At 38.5% G+C, this 17735-nt stretch overlaps 1 protein-coding gene across 5 annotated transcripts in view; it reads left to right on the top strand.

Moving 5' to 3' along the window:
- Positions 1–368: 368 nt before the first annotated feature.
- Positions 369–17735, top strand: part of LOC117567111 (cAMP-dependent protein kinase type II regulatory subunit) — a 39826-nt gene continuing 22459 nt past the window's right edge. The window contains exons 1-2 of one of the 5 annotated variants that reach the window (XM_052004118.1): positions 369–481; positions 2654–2912. The gene's annotated coding sequence lies outside the window, so the exon portion shown is untranslated. The other 4 variants (XM_034246911.2, XM_034246910.2, XM_034246912.2 and 1 more) reach the window with 4 other exon arrangements.

A 17735-nucleotide genomic window follows, 5' to 3' on the forward strand; every position in this document is an offset into this window, starting at 1 on the left:
TTATTCTTTTCTTTTGGTTACTAAAAGTAAAAAAAATTAAAATAGTTTTAATGGTATATATCAGAGGAGTGTTAAAAAGTTTATATTTGGTTTTAAAATAAAGAATTTAGAAAAAGAATGGCTTTATTTTTTTTTGCAATAAACATTACACACTACATTTTTAAAAAGCTATAATGACCAATTATAGAAAGTATCTAGTTTTTAAATGAAAAATATATTCGAAAAGTGCGCCCTTTTTATATTTTTGGTATATACCCATAAACTTAAAGAAGTGTTACCGAGCCATCAATTATGTGAATGGTATATTTTGGTATATGTCGACATTAAATAGCAAGTACCAAACTTGCATTTTCGGTCACGTTGACCGGCTGACAAAAGTATCGAATCAGTCCAATAAGAATCCGAGTTTCAGTATTATAGTAACGTGTGCCGTCGCCAGTGGTAGATATATTCTGTCGCATATCGGATTATGCGTACTGCGGTGCGTTTAAAAATTAAAAAGTAATTACACACAAAAAAAATTAATTAAAATCCTAGAGTGTTTACTGGCCATTACCAAACGGACAGCGTCGTTGTCGTAAACCTTTTGCCTCTTACAACAATTCTCATTAGAAATTTCGATTGTGCAAGTGTATGTAAAATGTGCGCGTAATAAAAAACGAGGGCGCGATATGCACGAGGAGTGAACGGCAGGCGGTGGGCAGCAGTCGGCAGTCGACAGGCTCCCACAAAAAATATACATACAAAAATCTACCTATCACTTGCCTGCTTGTTTTTGGTGGCTGCTGTCGTTGTCGTCGACGTCGTCGTTGGCGTCGGCGTTGTCGGCAAGGTTTTTGGGGACGCCTGTTGGGGCTTCTACTCGTTTGCTGCTGCCTCACTTTTTTTTGGGGGGACAATCAATAAACGCGCTTAGGCATGGCTAGAGAGTGTGTTGCACTGCTGTCGCCGTTGACGTAGACGTCGACGTCGTTGGTTGCTCGTGGTCAAAAATGCGCTTAGTCTTGGCGAAGGCTTTTGGACTCAGTACGAACGTTATTATCGTTTAAGGGAGGGGAAGTGAGTGGGAGTCCGAGCAATTTGTGTACGCTTGCGATTTAAATGCCGGTTTTTGAAAAGTTTGATGAACAAGTGCGACCCCCACTCATTATATTACCTTTTGTCGTTTTTTTTTGTTTGTTCGTAATCAGTTGATCTACACAATTGCGATTGCGATAAACATTGCTTACATTCGCTTGTATGAGTAAGTGTGTTTGTGAAAGTTTGTGGCCCTATTACTCAATTAATGAATATGCCGCGCAATCGTTCATTAATTAATTGCGTTCGACTTTGCTTAATTAATTAAAATTAAAAGATTGTTAACACCTCGACCTCATACCAACACTGCGGGTTGTTATACAACTGATTGGAATGATATCTTAATCCAATTGGGAAGGTATATTGGCTATCAAAATACAGCTCTCAATTGGGTCAGGGTCATTGATATTAACCGTCCGTCTTGTTGCACTTTCTAATGGAGGCGACAATTTTAATAAGTCAACTGCCAATCACAGCAGGTGCACTTCATGCAAAGGCGCAAACAACAAACACACACGCAAACAGAGGCAGTCAGACACACACACACGCACCCCTCGTGTGCGCGCACTCAAAAATCCGCACAGTGGAAACGCACATCTAAGTTTTGTAGGCCTGTGTGGGAGTTGTGCAAGCAGGCACACAGACAAGCAATGAGAAGAGAGCGCAGAGAGCAAACTGCTGTCTACTACGAGCAGCAGGCCCAAAAGCACAAGTGCAAATAAACAATACAAACGAAACGTACGGAGCATACCTATCATACATACATACATACATACGTACTTGTGTGTGTGCTCGTGTATGTGTGTAGGTGTACATATTGTAGGTACAATATAGTATGTACATTTATTTGTATATATTTATATGTATTACTGTACACAGACTTAACAAATTGCTGTGCACACACGCAGAAAATATTAAATGTTTATTTAAGCGCAAATAATTCACACAGACAGAGTCACACACGTATATATACAAGCATATACATATATGTAGATTCGATTAATTGAGCAATTACATTGCCAAAAGTGCAAAAATGCGTGCGAATGAGTTGTTGAGCTTTACAAGTTTAGCTGATTAAGCAAACATAAATCAACAATTCTTATTGGACTGCAAACGCGAACTAACGGTTAAATAAGCTGTCGCCTTAAATTTAGAAACTGATATTTCCAGTCACTTTCTGTATGTATTTGGTATATTTTTGAGTGAATACATAGCACATTCACAATTTCAATCAAATCTCATAAAATATTTCGTTTAAACATCAAAGTCAAGCACACAAACAAATAGAGAATAAACGCGGGCTAGCAGTAGCAGCAGCAACAGCCGTAGTATTGCCGTCGTAACGTCAGCAGCAACCAACAACAACATCAGCAGCAAAAATTGAAGCCTTGATTTTGCCGTAAGAGCCTTCAACTTCGCCTTCGTCGTCGTTGTCGTTGTACCCGACGCGCCCTCACCCTTGCCCACCGCTTTGGTTGTACCTTCGCCTTTGCCTTCGTTTTCGTTTGCGTTTTCGCCCCCGATGATAAACCCAAAACAACCAAACCCAAGAGTAACAAATTAAATTTGGTTTTAGCCAATAGCAGCAGCAACAACAACAACAACTACAGCACAGCAACAACAATCATCATCATAAGAAAGAAGTAAAAAGTCACTGAGTGGAGACAGAGTGTGCGAACGAGCAAGCGAGAAAGAGAGTGAGTGAGTGTGTGCGAGCTAAAGTGCGAGACAGAGAAAGATACAGAGAAAGACAATCATCAGCGTTGTCGTCGCCGTCGTTGCCGTCGCCGTCGTCGTCGTTCCGTTTTGTGGTTTAGCAGCAGCGTCAAAGTCAGGTGAGTGTTTGCACATTGTTGTTGGTGTTGTTATTGTCATTATTATTATTATTATTTTTGTTAGTTGTTGTAGTTGTTGCTCTCTGTTTGCTTCTCCACGCGATTAAATATTTTACGCGCTTATCAATAGCTCCAAGGGTGGCATTGCTTGATAAACAAATAAAGCGCTTAGCACGCGTTTTCAACTCTGGTGCTTAGAGGGGGAAGTATTGCATCGGAGGAGGAGGGGGGGAGGAGAGCAACAATGACAATTGCTGATTTCAAATGTGCATCAAGTGGCGGGGGGATTATCATTGAGTTGGCTATGTACACACATGTATCACCTCAAGTTAATAGTTTCTGTTGCCTTTTGGAGTGACAAATATTCAACTACATTACACACACACACGCACACATCCATCAAACTCCATCATCTATCAGCATTAGCGGGGCCACCGGTCACTGTTAGTCACGCGCATACCAATATCAAAAGCAGAGGAGCGACCAGCTGGTGACGTACTTACAACACCGGGATGGCTGAATAGAGATGGGAATGGGGTATTGAGATGGTGCTAGTGATGGCAAAATGGAGCTGTCGCTAGAGATGGGAAGTGGGAGTGGAGTTGGGGGATGGAACTGTGCAAATACTTACATACCAAATACCGTATAGCATTCAATAGCCTGCGGCAAGGTTTGACTGTGGGTCCAAAGCATGGCTACGTTTACGGCCTTTTCGCTCCCTCTCTCTTTCTCTCTCGCTCTCTCCCGCTCGTTTTGCGTTAACGTTTTTGCTCTTATTCACTTGTGCCCGTAAGCCAGATTCCTTGCATGTCCGCACGTTTCCTGGCCGAGGAGCCACGCTTATGGCCCTGCGATGCCCTTGCTCTGGCGTCTTATTTCATTTTCGACTGGGGGCTCTTGCTTTATTGATTGAGCTGCGCCCGATACAGAACTTCAAGATGAATGTAATACATTATTGGAGCTTAACGTTACAGATAGCTGGCTCCTCGTTCCCCTCTCCTCCTCTGTAGTTTACTCTTGTGGACTCTCATCCTGTAATTAAGCGTAACGCATACGTAAAGCTTATAATGAGCTTTGTTTTCTTCTCTGAATTCTTTTTTTTTTTTTTTTGGCTTTGGTTTTTTGCATAATGAAGCAGCTTAAAAGCATCGAGAGAGCATATATTTGATACCATATTTTCCTTTTACAGCTGTTAATTATGTGGTGACAAAGGGAGAGAGAGGGGAGGTGGGCGGCGGAGTTGTTGTTCGGGATCCCCGGGTTCGTTGTGTTCAGTTTCGTAATAAGTCATGAAAAACTTTTTTGTGTGTGTATGCCGCAGCTCAAAGGCATTTTTATTGACAGACACTGTGAAGCCAGAGCGCAGGAGGCATCTGGCGGAGCGTCCTTTTTTGTATGTGTGTGTGCTTGTATTTGTGTGTGGGCGTACCGGGCTTCTGCCAGTGACAAGGGTTTTGTTGTTGCCTTTTCTGCTGCTTCTTGTTGCACGTGAAAATCCCATCATAAAGACAAGAGAGCAACCTTTGTGCAGGTTTGTTGTTCTTTCCATTGTTGTTGTTTTAGTTGTTTTTTCTTTTTTTTTTTTTGCTGATACCTTTATTACTTTTTCATTTCTTTTAGCGTTCAATTTTCCCATTCTAGTAGCATTTTGATTGCGAGTATGCTTCCTTCTTCTTTTTTTTTGTTTTTCGTTGTGAATTTCCAATTTATGTGCAATACTTTTGCTCATTCGGAAATTTCTCAATCTTTCGGATACACGTAGATTTCCAATTGCAGGTGCAAAGAATCGCAATAATAATAATAATGTTGCAAGTTCCAATGAAAATTGTTTTTGGCGCGAGCATGATAGCGAAAAAAACAATGGGAATCGTTGCCAGAACTCCCCGGCGCATATGCAAATTAATTTCGGCATAAGGTTTTTGCCATAGCTACGGGCCAAAAATAGCAGCGAGCACACATAAAATTTTAGCATTGCGCTAAATAAACAAAACTCAAAGACTAACAATATAATTTGGTTTTTGTTTTCGATAGAGGAAAGGAAAACCAAGCTGTAGTCGTAGGTATGTGTGTATGTACATATATGGACGAACTACATGGCGTATGCGCAATAATTTGGATCGTGTGTTTTTCTTTCGACTAGCTAGCTACCTGGCGTCGAAAAAGTTAATGCGTCGTGGGGCTTAATTCAATTTGCAAGCGACCAGCACTAAGACCAAAGTTTGTTCAATGAATTTAACAAACTTAACTTAAGTTACCTAAACTTAATGTTATTAATTAGTTTGCTGCTGTTACTGCTGCTTGGCCGACTTAACGCTAATTTAACTAGCTTCCAAACAAATACCATTTAAATACTCGCTTGTCTTTTTTGCTTTCGTGACGTCAAATGTGAAATGTGCTGCGATTGATTATTTGTAAACAAAACTCGAATACAACACGAATCGGTTGTGACTGTGTTTTTCAATTCGAATGAATCACAAATACTGCAAATATGAGAATTGCTCATAATTTGCAAAAAAAAAACAGCAGTTTGTTATTAACAAAGTGGCCAAGAGTTTGTCCTTTCTTGTTGTTGCTTTTTTATTGCGTGGGAGTTTTGCCAAATTAAAAAAAAAAAAACAAATAAAACAACAAAACACTCTTGAATAAGAACAATCATCAGAATAAATATTCACAATTTTCCTCATAAATGCTGCGTATATCAAATAAAATGAAAATCCACATAAAAAACGTACGTCGAAGATTTCATACACTTTGTTCTGAAGTTTCCAACGAAGCAGAAATTAATCACTTTCGAATTCGTTTCACAATTCGCATATCCACTGAAAGTGTATAAAAAGATGTTCGTTTCTTCTTTTATTTTTTTGTTGCGTCGAAAATGTGTTTGGCAATCAGCAAGAAAATGAAAATCTGTTTAATTGCCTTGCTACAAAAAATATAAAAGCAAGAACGAAAACGAAAACCAACACACAAAAACCGACAACAAACAAAAAGTCGTACAATAAAAGCAACGACCTTCGATAGATGCCAACAGTTCAGACCCATCCCCCACCCATTCCATTATCTCTCTTACTCTGTCTCACTCTCTCTCTCTCTAGGTCTCTCTTTCTTTATCTCGACAGCAACAGCTTCCCTAAGCCAACGGCAAGCAAACAAAATCCCAAGTTCATCAATATTTCTATCTCATTTTTGTGGTATTCTTGGTTTTTGTGGGAGGCGCAAATTTCTAACAAGCTCTGGCTCTGAACAATTAGCAGCTGTCGACTAGGCCAAAACGATAAGAGCCAGCACAGAGCACGACTAAACGAAGTTACCATTTAGTTATAGCCATAAAATTTGATGCCAAGCATAAATTCTATATCTTTGTGCAGGAAGTGAAAACGATGTGCAAATTGTAATTAATACAAGTATTGTCAATGCAATAGGATACGAGTAATCGTAATACATAATGGCTCACTCTCTAGTTTATGTCCTTAAAGTCAAATGCACATTAAGTAATTGCTAACATCGTTGTTGATAGCTTTAACCTATGAAGCTGTCCTTCATCATTGGACTCTTATCCTGAATCTTAAATCCGCTTTTGGACACTCCATTGGGTTTGACAAATGGGTTCTCTCCTCTCTTTAATCCCTATATGTGTGAACTTGTTAGGTATGTTTTGGGGCTTAGTTGAAAATTCTTAAGTCATTCATTTGATTGCTTCGCAACTTTTGTTGTTTAGCATATTTTACTTTGAAAAAGTCACCAAACTAATTAGAACGGGATGCGGTCGTGACTGCCAAAACTTTCTATAGAGAATTCCAAGAATAAACTCACATATTTACCCTTATAGACTTTACATTTACATAAATTGCTTTTCCCTATTTCAAGGCGAAATATTTAAAAAGTGTCATAAACAATGGAATAGAAAAATGTTTAACGCGAGAGCGCAATGATAAGGAAAAATAATAGAGATAAATTGGAATGGGGTACCTAAAGTATATACATACTATATAAGTAAATTGGCTGCGATAGTGTTTTGCTGCTGGCCAGACGATAAGCAGGCCAAGCACGTGAGTTGGCCAATTCCAAAGCAATTTTCTGTCACATTTAAGTAACGCACAAAGAGCCAAAAGCCAAGTGGCAAAAGCCAAAAAGATTGCGTATGCGTCGCGTTGTACACAACACGACAAGAGCTAGCTAACAACAAACACTAAATGACTTTTAAAAGCCAATTAACGCACGATATGAGCCTTGCCTTACCATGCCACGAATCGACATGGACACGCCAATATGGTCTGTCAATATGCTCAGTTTGTCAATGGAAAATCGGTCGATATGTCGCACGTCGACGTCGAAGTCGACGTCGCACGCCCGCACATTTGACAACTTTGCCGCTCGTTTTGACAGTTATTGTTGTTGTTGTTGTTGTTCGTGTTGTTGTTATTATTACTGTGGTTGCTGGCGGTAGTGTTGCTGCCTCTATTGTTATTCCCTTGGCGGCTGTGACAATTCTTTTTTTTTTTTTGTTTGTGCCCGACCAAAAAAAAAGAGAAGAAATACGGCAAAAAAAAAGAAGAAAATGAATTTTCTGTATGTATGCCACTTCTGGCCATTTTATTTTTTATTGCTGCCACCGCTGTTGCTGCCTGCTGCCTGCTACCAGCGGTGAAACGTAAGAAGCATTTTTCCCGTCGCGTTTTTTTATTAGCAGTAAATTAGACTTTGTGTCGTCGCTCCACTTACAAAAACGTTATAAATATACGAGTGTATTGCAGGCAACGTGGGTGAATCAAAGATTCATTGAAAGATTAACTCAAAATGCTGATTCTGTCAAATAGTTTCAATTTATGTCTCGCCATTTTGAGCATTGTGGTGACTTTTCCAGCATTTGGCCAACACAGCTGGGTCTGTCAGTTTGAAGTTTTTAACCTTCCTTCAGTTAGCTACACAGAAAGAAAAGTACTTGAAACATTCAAGCATTTGCAGATTGATTTGCAAGCGGATTTTTAAGTTTGTATTCAGTATTAAATTGTTAAATTAATCCAGTTCAAGGGGTTAAATTGTACAATATACTTAAAATACTAAATTTAGTTTTCACTATTTCATTTAGTTCATAGCTCAGTTATTTAGAATTCTTGCAAATCATTCTTTTCCATATGGTGTGAAGTCCTTGGTTCAATTACTGTGCTATATACAGCTATAAGTATTTTTTAAATATCATATGGTATTAAATTTTAATCCCGAATATACTTAAAATACTAAATTTAGTTTTCACAATTTCAATTAGTTCATAGCTCAGTTAGTTAGAATTCTCGCAAATCATTCTTTTCCATATGGTGTGAGGTCCTTGGTTCAAATACTGTGCTATATACAGATATAAGTATTTTTCCAATACCATATGGTATTAAATTTTAATCCCGAATTTAAGTATGTTGCGAAATTTTCATCCTAAATTGAAGTATTCCGGAAATAAAACAACATCAATTATTGTTTGTCGCATTTGGGTTAAGAAAATACCACACAAGATTATTCATATTATATTCATCATAATATTTAAAGATCCAATTTGATGTATTTATCCCCGTTTTTTTCTGTGTAGCTTATTTAACAATCTCGCTTTGTCCTTCAGCGTCTAAAGCTCCCTCTCGAAAGTTTACAATGATAGTAACACAGTGAACTAGTTTGGGAAAGCAATTACTGTAGTAAAAATGATTATTAAATATGATATTTGTAGGTCAAGTTAACTCACCTGTGTACCTGTGTGGCTGCTGGTTCACAAAACTTACAGATACGCCCTCGCATCCATATATTCTACGCTTAATTTGTTTGTCTTTTGTTCTTTTATGAAACGCATAAATTGAAAGCATTAAAAAAATCTATATGTGTGTCCGTATATAATATATAAATGTGTGTATATACATTTAATATAATGCGATGCACAAAATGAAACGAGAGCAAGTAATGAAATGATGGAAAAAAAAGCGACACCCACGCAGAGCAAAAAAAAAACATTTCAAGTCAACATTTACAGTGAGAGCAAATAAGCAATTCAATGGAATTGACCCAGTCTGTAGTGTTTGGTGTGGGGGAAATTTTGCAGACTCAATTTCGAACGAACGAAACTCTCTAATTTTAATCTCATTTTGGAGTCTGAGAGTCGTCAAAGTTCTCTTTCTATTCTGCCTGCCTGATAAGTTATCTACTTAAGTTGATTGTGTTGACGCATTTGATAAATCCCCACACTCTCCTCTTCCTCCTCTTGCATTCTAAGCAATTTGCTTCCCCTTTTGCGTAACTTTTTAGCTGCTTTAATTTTCGGTCTTATCAAAAGTCATATAAGCGAAGTAAATACAAAAACTGGCAACGCATTTGGTGACGTCTTTTGGTCAATCAACTGGCCGGGGATTTTGGCTTTTGATGACACCTGAGTACGTTAGCTGTCGCTGTGGAAAATGGCTTGGCTAATTAGAAAAACTTTTAGTAGTAGAGTAGCGTAGAAAACTTTTGATTTTACTGATTGCAAAACTTTGCACTCTTGTGTACATGGTATTAATATATAGTAGACAAAATATCAACTGATTGACTGACTGACTGACTGACTGACTGACTAGCTGACATTATCAGGCTCTTAGCTGTTGCTGCTGTGGTTGCTGCAAGTTTCTTTTTGCGGCTCTCTCACTCTTTCTCTCCGTCTCTCGTTTAGCTGGAAACTTTGCGTTTTAATCGATTTAACAATTTGCCTTGGCGAGGCCAGTTGTGAGAGGCAAACATAAAAGTCATGCTTACAACTTACAATAAGGCGGAGCACCAGCTGTGTGACGTCAATCGACGCTGTGATGGCTAATGGCCAATAGCCAGCAGGCAACAGATATCCAAGAGCGCCAAGTGTGATCAAAACACGAATAGCCAAAGCAAAAGCTAAAGCTAAAGCTGAAGCTATAGTCGAAGCCACAGCCACATCCATGGCTAAAAGTTTGCTTAAGCTCGGCGCCCACATTGAACACAACTTTCAATAGGTACACCATAACATATAGTAGGTGTACTTATAGTCATACTTTGTTACTGTTATTATTGCTGCTTTGCTTGTGTGTGTGTGTGTGTGTGTGTGTGTGTGTGTGTGTGTGTGTGTGTGGGGGCCAAGTCAACGTTGCAAACTTGCTTATGTGCTTTGTGTGTGCGCACAGCCAACACATTAAAACTATTATGTTTTCACTTCATTTCGGCTCAATAAAACTGCCTTAAAAGGGGTTGAAGTTCATTCATTGATTTGAGGCATGCATTAAGGTTATTTTTTCGAAAGATTTTTCTTTTTATAAATATCAAATCTGAAAGAGTGTGAAAACTCTGGCGAAAAGTAAACGCTGGTTAAAAGTTTTGCGAAAAATGAAAGTGACAAGTGCTTAGCAAAGTAAACTTGCGAATATTTGCAAGAAACTTTTACTCCTAACTAAGCGCCAGCTAGTTTAGTAAGAATAGAACGTTGAAAATAGAAGCATAATTAGCAAAATGAGAAATACGAGATTGAACAACATGGCTGCCTAACGAGCGGAGCTTGTAAGTTTTCCTGAACTGATTTCTATCTCTTGTTGATTAATCACTTAAATGTTATCCTTTCAATGTCCTCTCCATTTGTCTGTGTGTGGGTGTCGTAAAAGGCAACAAGAAGCAGTGCATTGGACTCGACTCTGATTTGATTAGCTTTTAAGAGACATGTGTTGCCGTAACCGGTGCTGATGCTGTTGATGATGCTGCTGCTGCTGTTGGCTGCTAATTGATGCCAGTTCAGTTGGTTGTGGCAGTCACTTGGCCAGTGGCATCCGTATTTCCATTGGCCATTGGCCATTAACTGTGTGGCCAACTATCGAAAGTTGGCTAAGCAAATTATGGGTTGTCCTCAACCAGCAGACTCTGCTCTCGTCTAAACTAATTGCTGATCTCGGACATTTGCAACCCGAGGCAATCAAATCAACAGTTATTGTTCGTGTGTGGAGCATGCAACTGCATCTTTTGCTGCTTCAAAATTTGATCTACAAATTGTGGGTTCAACAACTTTTCATCTGCTCTTTCCGCTCTTCTCAAATCACAAAAAATAAAAAAACATGCTGATTAGTTTTTGTTTTTTTGTTGTTGTCTTCTTTCCTTCTACCTCACTTCTTATGATTTTTGTTTGCTTCGTTTTTTGTTGGCAAAGTTTTTTAAAAAATTGACTTTCATTGTTTGTTGAAAATTGTTTGCTTATGTTTTCGTCATTGTTGTTGTAGCTGTTTTGCTTTGGCTGCTTGTTAAAAATTGTCGCAAGTTTTTTTTTTTTTTTTTTTTTTTGAGTGCGCCTTGTTTGCCTTTTGCCCTTTGCTCCTGCTGTCTTTCAACAGTCTCATCAATTTGGTGTGTATGCTTGTGTTCCAGCCTCTCTCTCTTTCTCTCTCTCTCTCTCTGTTGAAAAAAAGGTTCAGATTTCATTGTTGCCTTTGGGTGGCGTTGCTATCTCGAGCGGCTTAAAAATGTCGCTGCATGTTAAGATGCTTAAAGTGCGGTAAATTTGTCAAAGCTGGCGACCCAAAGCGACCCTTGTACAGCAGTCCACAGACATAGAGACTGAGATAACATTTGACTTTGCTTCATAACGCAACTCAACGCAACGCAACGCAGAGAGATGTCGAGTTGAAGCCTTCGTTTAAGGAGTTAGGTCAACATTTGCTAGGCCAGTGCATAAATTCTTATGCAAAAGTGAAAAACCTGCATGCTACCTATACCTAAGCATAACTACATACATATACATACATGTAGTCCTCGTATATAGACAGTTATGTGTTTCCGTTGCAGCTTGCAACATGGGGAGCTTGGGCTTTGTGGCATTACGCTGTTGGAAGTTAAGGGCTTCCAGGCTACATGTTGCGCTTTTGTATTGCGGCTCAAAATGTCTGTGTGTGTGTGTATGTGTGAACACGCATGAGAGCTCACACACACACACTCACACATACTAAGAGAGACTCGCAGCATATGCAGCCATAAATAAACATAAGTTGTCGCTTTTCTCGCTCCCTTTTTTTTCCATTTCCTATTTCCTCTCTTTTCATATGGATGCCACAAGCAACAGTTTTTCATTTTTATTTAGTTTTTTCTTTCTTTTTTTTTGTTGTATACTCCCGCATTGTCCTTTGGTCAAAAGCGTGTGGGCGTGGCACGATGCTTGTGCCACAATGCGGCCATGTGTGCGCTCACATATACATACATACATTCATATATGTATAGTAGATATAGCTGTGGTCGTTGTGTTGTTCCTGTTGCGGTTGTTTACTTAACTGCGCAAAGTTTGAAGTGCTTTTTGCATGACACAACAACTTTGTTATTGCAAATGGCCATTTTCAAATACAAAATCCCACTCATTATCTATTTTGCTTTCGAAGAAGAATAAATAAAAGTTTTCTTCACATAAAAGATTTCACTTCCCACGGAAAAACATTCTACCGCACATTGCGGTTCTTATTTGTGAATGAAATTCAGTATTCATTTAATATTAATATTCAATACTATACAATAAATATAGAATTGCAAGGAATAGTTTTCTATAGAAATAATACACTTTTTTTTTTTATGTAAGCATCAAAGCATTATGTAGACATCCTTTATAAATGAATTATTTTCTACTTTAATCAAATTAAGTTTATTAATTAGTATTTTTACTAAGGAATAAATAAGAAAGAGTTTCTTCTAATCATTAATATTTAAAGAAACACAGTGCGGTGCCAAATTATATGCCAAATTAATATACCAAATAAAAAATACTAAAATATATCATATTTGCATAATATATCTAAATACTTCTATGTTTAAAATACATTAAAAGAATATATGAAATACTACTAAAATATACTACAACTTTTGGTATATAGTATATCTAAATACTACCACATTTGAAATATACCTTAATTTAATACTACTACGTTTAAAATACATCATATGAATATACGAAATAATACTAATATATACCAAAAGCTTTATTTCGTATATTTAAATACTACCACATTTGAAATATAACTTAATTTAATACTACTACGTTTAATATACATCATATGAATACACGAAATAATACTAAAATATACCAAAAGTTTTAATTCGTATATTTAAATACTACCACATTTTAAATGCACCTTAATTAGGACGAATGTCAAGATTTGTGTTCACAAATTATTTTCTCAATGTTCTTGTTAGAACATCTTGCTAAACATTTCACACTTTACTTAGTATTTAGTAGACATAACTATTACATAAAGAAAAAGTCTTAATTAATTGTATTTATAAATACATTTTTTCTTTTCGAAATTTATAAAAATCAAATAGCTAAGAGGATATAAAACTGCTTTACTCAATTGACAATTATAATTTAATTAAAAATAGATGGCTGAATGAAATTGCAATAAGTTAATAGCAATCAATGGCAAAGTAGACAACAATTAAGTACTTTTTTACGAAGAGTATTTCAGCCACTTGTTTCAGACGCCAATCCATATGAATAATCTATTTTAAATTATGCAATTAATTTGCGTTCTCTCTGGGCAAACAAATTGCCAGCTATTTGTTTGGCAATTGTCTGAGTGGCAGTGTGCTGCTTGTTAGCCCCGTTCACTCTTAGCCCGGTTCTGGGTTAAGTGCCCATAGCCGCATTAGCCGCAATCATGGGCTGGTATTTTGGCATGTGTGTTTCTCCCAAGCACTTTTTTTTTGCATTTAAAAACAAATCTATCTGTCACATTTTCCCATATCAATAATGAGTGTCACAGAATGTTGGCAAACATACATATATGTATATAGAGTGTAGTACGATCCGTTGTTGTTGTTGTTGTTGTTGTTGATTCTGTCACATTTCGTAAATAAGTGCGACAATTTAAACATTTGAATATTTAAATATGCATATGGCAAGTGTGTCGTCTAAATGGCCTTTAGTTTTATTTATCGCTCTCACAAATGTCACTCGAGCGTTTCAGTGTTGTTGTTGTTACTGCTGCTATTGCTGCTGTTGTCAGTTGTTGTTGCCAAACAGTGACAGCTAACATTCCATTGCCGGGCATACGATATCTTTATGACTTGGCACAGTTTTGTAATGTGGGTGAATTGATTGCCACTGCCACACACCGCATTTATTTAAAACGTAGCTGGTAGCTGGCAGACTGGTCTGCATATATAATATATTAAGTATACGCCGCATGTGACGTCAGAGACGTGCACTACCTGCATTTGTCTTATGTCGTATTGTTTATTCAGTTAGTTCAGTCCAAATCCAGTCGATATTAAGTGCAAATTTCAATGCAGCTCTGTTGTGTGTGTGTGTGTGTGTGTGTGTGTGTGTGTGTGTCTCTGTGTGTTTCCCACACTTGACCAATGACAGGATCACGACACATACACACACTTGACGTCAGTTGCCGCAATCTAGGCAACGGAGGAGGAGGGGATCGGACGCAGCGCACTTGTGCCACATTTGTGTCGGCATGGACATGACATTAATAGGCTCTGGGCGAGAGGGAGCCGGAGATTGAGCGAGAGAGACAGAGAGAGAGAGAGAGTAGCTTGCCTTGTTATAAAGTGATTTCCAATGCAGTTGCATTTGTCGTACAAGTCATTTGCATATCTCCGCTTCGCAAAATGTTTAAGTGGCCTTTGCAAGTAGCATATGAAAAACGGCAATGGAAAAACAACTGAAATTTAGGTTTATTTAACATTTTGCCGCTTGTTTAGCACATTTTGCACATTAACCCACATGCAAAAAAAAAAGCATACATAGAAAAAAGGAAGTCAGCGAAGGCTGCAAGAGGGTGGCATGAATGTGAATACATATGCAAAAATGGCGAAAGTTTTATGGATTAGGGGTGGGGAGGGAAGGCGGCACACTTTGAAGGTGTGCCTGTGTCTATTGTTTCGCTCATGGCGGCCATTTTGCATTGTTATGGCCAAAGACGAAGGCAATTTTCCAACTGCTTTTTACATAATTATCCATTTCTTATCCCCCTTTTTTTTATTTTTTTCTTTACGTCTTTTTAAGCAATGCCGCGACCCAGTTTATACAGAACTCTGTTGCTATCTGGCTTACGTATCGTTGGTAGAACAAGTTGTGTGTTGTATGCAAAGCAACTGTTTTTAATTCTCTTGCCTTTGATTAAGGAACAGTTTAACAAATTGCACGAAATTAGAATTTAAATTCTTTACGTATGATTAGATTCCGTTCTAAAACGAAGTTAATTGCAAACTGAATTAGCCAGTTGTTTTGTAATTTACAGAGTCCACACGCACAATTTATCGGCTTTCATCTATTTATTTGCAAATTACCAATAACAATTGCAGTGACTAATTTAAGATAATTGCATATTTGTAACTGAAATTGTGTTTGTCAGTCGTTGCGCATAAATGTATGCTACACAAATTGGGCGCAATTCATGCGTGTGAGCCTGCACGTGTGTAGGTATGTGTGTGGGTGTGCGTGTATGAGGAGTGAGAGTGAGGAGCATGTGCAACTCTCTCTTTCTCTCTCTCTCGCTACATCTTTGTCTGCCGTTGTTATTGGTTTTGTTTTCTCTGCTTGTTAATGGCGCAACAAAACACTTTTAATTATCACCGCATATACACACGCACACACACATATATGTCTCTGTGTGTATGTGTGTGTGTACAGGCCTGGTTCAGTTATCGACTTCAGCATGGCATGCAATCAAAGCAACCCAACGAACTGGAACTTTTAATGGGAAACGACACTGCATATCGGGGCTGTTGACTGTTCTGCTGAGGGGGAGGTGGGGAGGGGGGTTGTGTCGGGGTCTCCAGGCCTTCAGTCCTCAATTTGCCACCTCCTTCTCGTTATTATCTGGTGCCACTTGCCATGTTGTTAATTGCCAAAAAGAAGCAGACGCCAAGAGGAAGAGAGAACAAAACAACACAAAAAAACAACGCTCATGCGCAAGTTGAGCTGTCTTTTATTTTATTTTATTCTCCGTTTTTTTTTCTCTGTGTTGGATATTTGTGTGAGACTCGTTTGCCCTCAGCACGCGCCGTTTAACAGACACGCGCTACAAATTTACCAAAAAGTGAGTTTAAAATTAAATGGAGACAACAGCGACAGCTAGCAACATATTTCGATGTGGGGGACGACGGCGACGAAGCGACAAATGCGTCATGTAGATAAACGTTTTGTTACAACACATAATCACCGTAGATACACCGCACTTGTAGCTAGACACACACACACACAGTAGCAGGGCTGTATGTGTGTGGGAGAGGAGAGCTAGCTACCTTTTTAAAGCAGCTGCTTTGCCTCGTAATTGCGCTCTAATTTAACGCTAATGAGCGCCAAATCATTCGGCCAGGCAGTTTGTCATTCCATCATCATCATCAACATCATCTCAGCGCATCATTGTGATTAAATATCAACTCAACAATGAAAGGAAAAGGAATACCGAAGGGGACAGAGGGGCAGGGAGGAGAGGATAGAGCTCCCTGACAGTGACAGTCTTCATAAAATGTGCGTAGGCACTTTGCATACTTAAAGTATGTCTATTTATTTATAGCTTGCTTCGGCTTCTCAGCTGGTTCATCTTCATCTTTAGCTTCTCTCTCATGGAATTCCATTGGCGAAGGCAGAGAAGAAACGATAGCCAGATAACCTAGGCACCAAGTTCAAGTCCAACGTCCAGCATCCAGCACAGCTGCTTCTGTTTCTGTTACAGCTTTTGTTACTGCTCTTCCATTGTTTGGCTTTTGTTTCAAGGATTAGTTTTAAAAGCATTAACTTTGCGGCCAAGTTTTTGCTAAGGTCAGGCACATTAAGTGTGAGATTTAGCCTCCGGAGGGCAGGAGATGCCAACCTTCACCAAAAACTGTCGCACAAAGTTGCATTTAATAGTGGCTACTTTGAGAATTGTTGCAGTCAAGCTAAATGGATAAGTTATTTAGCACTATTAAAGCTATTCACTGTAAGCGCAACCAGTGTTCATAATTTAAATAGAACGAACTTTATTCTATCTATTTTACATACATATGTTACAATCCCTTACCCAAACCTTGAAAAGGTTTTTATTAAAACATAAATCACTTTAAGGCATGCCATTTCAGTAAACCACAATGGTTGAGTTGACAACAATTTAAAGTGCAAACTTGTGACAGTCATGAGCACATTTTGTTGAACTCAAATAAATTGCGTTTGCTAGACAATTTTATGCGCCATGATTTCTCATTTTGGGTTGTCGTCTCGGGCAGTAGAAATGTAAAGAAAAATCTCGAATGCTTTGGAATATTGCAAAACGATTTTAAGTTTTATGCATGCAAGAGGGAATTCAATAGATTATAATATAATTGAATCAGAGGCAAAAGACAAAAACCACGCAACGAGACAGCGCCAAAAGAGGGAATAGAATGAGGCGGCCAAAAGGAAGACAGAGTGAATGAAAAGAGACAGAGAGAGAAATGAAGAGAGAGAGAGAGACTGATAACGTCAAAGGTTAAATGACAAGTCGTCGTCGTCGTTGTCGTTGGCGTTGCACACACTCAAAAACCAAATGCGAACAAATTGCGTTGAATTGACAACGAAATGTGATATATATACAAGTCGTTGGACCGCCCTAAGTCCTTCTATTTCTGCTATGCTCCCACCTCTTCTTCCACTTCTTCTTCTTGCCAGTGCTCCCACTGCTTTGGCTTGTCTCCTGTGAAATTCCTTTTGACAGCGACATCTTAAAGACGTGCCAATACCATTGTGAGATCCTTTATGCCTTAGCCTTGCTTTGCTCAGCGCGCAAACGAATATTTCACATGCCCCAGACATGCGAGTGTGAGTGCGAGTGTGAGTGTACTCACTACGAG

The sequence above is a fragment of the Drosophila albomicans genome, chromosome 3 (genome assembly GCF_009650485.2).
Source record: "Drosophila albomicans strain 15112-1751.03 chromosome 3, ASM965048v2, whole genome shotgun sequence".
Taxonomy (NCBI): domain Eukaryota; kingdom Metazoa; phylum Arthropoda; class Insecta; order Diptera; family Drosophilidae; genus Drosophila; species Drosophila albomicans.